This window comes from Triticum urartu, chromosome 1 (genome assembly GCF_003073215.2).
Source record: "Triticum urartu cultivar G1812 chromosome 1, Tu2.1, whole genome shotgun sequence".
In the NCBI taxonomy this organism is placed as follows: Eukaryota; Viridiplantae; Streptophyta; class Magnoliopsida; order Poales; family Poaceae; genus Triticum; species Triticum urartu.
The window spans coordinates 14,451,376-14,455,854 of NC_053022.1; the positions used below are offsets into that span (position 1 = coordinate 14,451,376).

Sequence of the window (4,479 nt, forward strand, 5' to 3'; positions counted from 1 at the left end):
AAATGATTAATTTTAGATATGGGCTGGCGCTCAGTGGAAAACGGTCCAGTTGCAGCCCAAATCAAATAGCTTAAAGCATCTTCAGCCGCGTCCTAGGAAGGCCTCCCCAGACGATTTTCTCACGCCGACGCCGAAAAAAGCCCAGTTGCGCCCCAGGAGCCCGATTTTCGCCGGCCTGGGCCGAAAACAGTGCCGGCGGACCCAGACCGAACCCGGCGCGCTGGGGCTCCCGGGGGCGCCGGGGTGAGCTATTTTGCGCGAAAAAGCCACGGGCCAGCCGCGTCAGTGACACGGCGCCTCGTATTCCCCCAACGGCCTCGATTCCCGTGCCGGTCAGCCTTGCCATTGATTCCCCACGAGCGGCCCGTCACGGGACGGCGCGCCGACGCCTTCCCTCCCTCGCGCACGTTAACACTGGCGCGGTGCGGCTATATAGCCGGTGGCCTCACTCGCCTGTGCCCACACCAGCCCCGCCCCTCGCCGCCGCCCAGCCCCTCTCTCTATCTCTCCCGAGCGCCGCCGCCCAACCCCTCCCTCTCACTCTCTACCTCTCCCGAGCCCATCCCCATGGCAGAACGTTTCCCCGGAGACGAGGCGGCGGCCAACGGCTTCGACTGCCGTTCGCTGCGCGAATAGGAGTCCTGGCTGAAAGGTTCACATTTTGCCAGTACCAGCAGAACGGTTCTTGGCGAAAGACAGGAACTCTGTAGCGCCTCAGGTTCGCTGAGTTTCTCTAGATAAAAAGTCAGCAAAGACTGACCGGTGGGCCCCATGGATGAGCAGCCGACTTATCCGTGACGGTGGTCTGTGATTGCCGGGTTTATACTAAAAAAACTCGGCAATCATTTTATTTTCTTCTCTATATTTTGAACTATGAAATTGCAGTAGCCACATGCAATAGTACTCGGCAAAAAACAGATAGTGGAGCCCACGGTAGACGTGGCAACAGCTACTCCACGGCTGGGCTTCCTATGCCGAGTTCGACAACTTGGCAAAGGACAAAACTTTGGTGTCCCCTGCAAAATACAAGACGTGAGCACGTGCACGTGCGCCGGCTTGCTAAACACAAAAACCAGGCGCGACCTGCCTCCTCTCCTACTCCGGCGCGCTGCCATGAGCGTCGTTGTGAGCACCACCTCGGCCGCGGGCACCACTGATCAGGGGCGGCGCCGCCGTAGGGGCAGATATGGGTGGCCACCCCGGGTAACCGTAGTCTGCGCCTCATATATATCTTAATTTCGTTCCTCTCACTAGCTGATTTCTTTTGCACGAGAAGACAAGAAACCTGAAAGAAGTAATTAGAAAATGATTAATTTTAGACATGGGCTGGCACTCCGTGGAAAACGGTCTAGTTGCAGACCAAATCAAATAGCTTAGTACATCTCTAACGCGGACTCTCAAATTGCTCGTAAATATCCGGATCAAGCTGTCTGGACACATTTTACCATCCAACACAATATCTTACATGTCTAGAGACACGTCCTGTTGTCGAAAATTGCTGGCCACCATTTCCCACCCGCCCAAAATCGACGCTGGTCAAAAAAACATCTATAAGCGAAGCGGCCGCCGCGGATTCATGCCGGTCAGGCCGCTCCAGAGCAGACGCGACTACAAACAACATTGACGTCGATCATAGCAACGTGACTGGAAGAGCGGGCGGCGCGGCTTCAATGCCGAAGCGGTGACCCAGAAGCCTATTCCAGCTCTGCACTGAAGCCGGCTTCTGTTCGGTGGCCTGGTCATGCGCATTTAAAAACGGCACCATCACCGTTCACACCACACCGCATCACTCCTCTCCTCTCACAGCACTACTGCAACATTGTCCACACCACCATCGCTTTGCTCACCGCGCCGCATGCATGCCATTAAGAATGGATGTGACCAGATGAGACGGATTCTTACACACATTTATATTTGTTGATCGGCCAGCCACCTGCCCGCCATTCACACTGGCACGATGATTGAGAAGGCTACTTCGGCCGCTACCCGCATTGAAGCAGTGCCGATCGGCCAGATGATGGCGGACGAACGCCTGCACTAGTTAAGTTATATTTTATGATGAGCTAAGGATACCACTATCCTCCTAAGAGTCCAACCACATATTGGTTTGCCCTATTGTGTTTCTTAATATGTAGTCAAATAACTAGGAGAAAACTAATAATGAAAATATAATAGTTATTAAAGAAAGAAAAATGCAGAAAAACAATGTTATGCCAAAATGCTCTCTTGTGTCGACGCAGACATAAACAGACGCGTACACCCACTATTTTATCACATGTTCATATGAATAGAAAAAACAAAACCACTGACAAAAAAGGGAAACGAACACCGGATGAACAAAAGAAAAGAGCGGACTGGTAAGGAGAAAGGCTCAGATCGTGTCTGCTACCACAAGTAGACCCCCGAGAAGGAGAAGAATGTCAAGCTAAAATGTTTTGGTCCAAGGACCTTGATATATACTTCGGGGGTGCTTTGCACTACAATTGTTCTACTTCGGGGGTGCTTCCTCCATCACTGTCTAGCCCATCGGCTTCCTCCATGTCCATCATCACTTCGGCGTTGCATGGCCGTCACCGGGAGTGATCATGGCCCAGTCGAAGCACTGCACGAGCGCGATCACAACTGCCGGCACGGACTGCAGCGCGACCACAACCGCCGGCCATGAACCGCTCCGGCCGGAATTCCAGAGGGGCGTCCCAGTGGGCCTGGTGGCGCCCAATGGACCACAGGTTGATCAACACCGCCGTGTCGGCCGGGACCGTAAACCCACCGCTCGCGGCAATCTCCATCTCCTCCGTCGATTGTCGGTGTAGGATCGGTGCCGCAGGGCGCAGGCGCAGTGTCTCCTTGTACATCGCCTGCAAGTAGGGCAGGCTCGCCACGTCACCCTCGCCGGCTATTCTGTCACGGGCAACCACCGTGTCGATCTCCTCGCACACTTTGCGGAGGCACTCCGGGTGGTTCATCAGCTCCGCGAGCATCCAGTCGATCATTGCCGCCGACGTGTCAGAGCCGGCAGTGACCACGTCCTACATCCGCATGTATGATCGATAAGAGTTAACAGCAAAAGAACATGCGGAAATTAGCTGGGAAAGGTTTTATCTTACCATGACGAAGGCTTTGATCTTCTCCCTGGTGAGCTTCACCTCCCCCACCGGGTCATCCTTCATCTTGTCCAGCATGATGTCTAGCAAGTCGTTGCTGCTCTCCAGCGGCTCTCCTTCTCCTTCACCATGCCTCCTCCTGGCCTCATGGGCCTCCTGCTTGTGCATCATCATGTCCTCGAGCAGTGCGTCAAAGCGGCAGTGGACGTTTGCGGACCGGCGGCCGAGGCCCTGGAGGTCCCAGCCGCGGCACAATGCCACATAGTCCTCGATGTTGAATGCACCTACGAGCTCTGCCACAGACTTCACTAGCGCTTGTGCCTCCTCCAAGACACTCTCGGGCACGGTGCTCGCCATCATCCTCATAATGGACGTGTTGGACAGCCGGATGAGTGCGGCGGTGAGATGACGACGTCACATGATGGAGTACGCTCTGCAGCAGTGACACTAGTCCAGCACGACGGACAGGGCGGAGCTGGTTGATGGTGCGGGGCCCATGGAGCTCGGACATGCACAGCCGCTTCATGAACCACCAGTGTGGGCCGTAGGGAGCGAAGGCGAAGCCGTCGGAGCCATAGGCGAACTGGCGCGCCACGGCAGTGAGCGGCCGCTCCGAAATCTTTCCCTCGTGCGTCCGGATGAGCTCGGCGGCAACGCCAAGGGAGCTGGCCACCACGCAATGAGTGGAGCCGAGCCGGATGTGGACCAGCAGGCCGAGCTGGGCCGCCAGGTCGCGGAAGATGCGGTGCACCGGTGGACGCACCAGGTGGATGTGCCCGATCACCGGCAGGCTCCTCGGGCTAGGCGGAAATGGTGGCTTTCGCCGGCCGCCTCTGCTGACGGCGGCGATGAGTAGTATCGCGGCGGTGAGCGTGACCATGAGGAGTGAGGCCATTGTTGGATCCTGCATCAGCTGCTGCGCCATAGTGGGCTTCAATTCATTGCCACAACTAACCGGTTTGTTCGGGATTACTAGCACATACCTACTGCTGCCATGTATAGCCGACTAATGGTGAAATGCGTTGGCCATGTCGGATGCATCTACGGGCCGGTGGACAATACCCATTTGAGTCCCTGTGTTGGAGTTGGCCTAACATCTTTGGGCATGGGCCTTCTGTCCTCAAGGCAGAGCTTGGCCGTGTAGTTCTGAAACTAGCATGGAAGGGAACACTGTTGTCCGTCGTTTGTAGTAATATAGATGCCTGTGAAAGCTCAATTCAGTTATATCGAGTGCAAAAACATGAATCTCTTCTTAACATGCCATTTGCTGTAACTGTAAGTACCACCGTCTCGTCATGCCACGGAGCAGCCAAAAAACGGATCATGTATGCAACGGAGAAAACGATGTTTAATAATTAATGAAACCGGGCAACGG

General features: G+C 55.2%; 1 pseudogene; it reads right to left on the bottom strand.

The window, feature by feature from the left end:
• Positions 1 to 2,477: 2,477 nt before the first annotated feature.
• Positions 2,478 to 4,029, bottom strand: LOC125532541 (annotated as a pseudogene).
• Between the last annotated feature and the right edge of the window lie 450 nt (positions 4,030 to 4,479).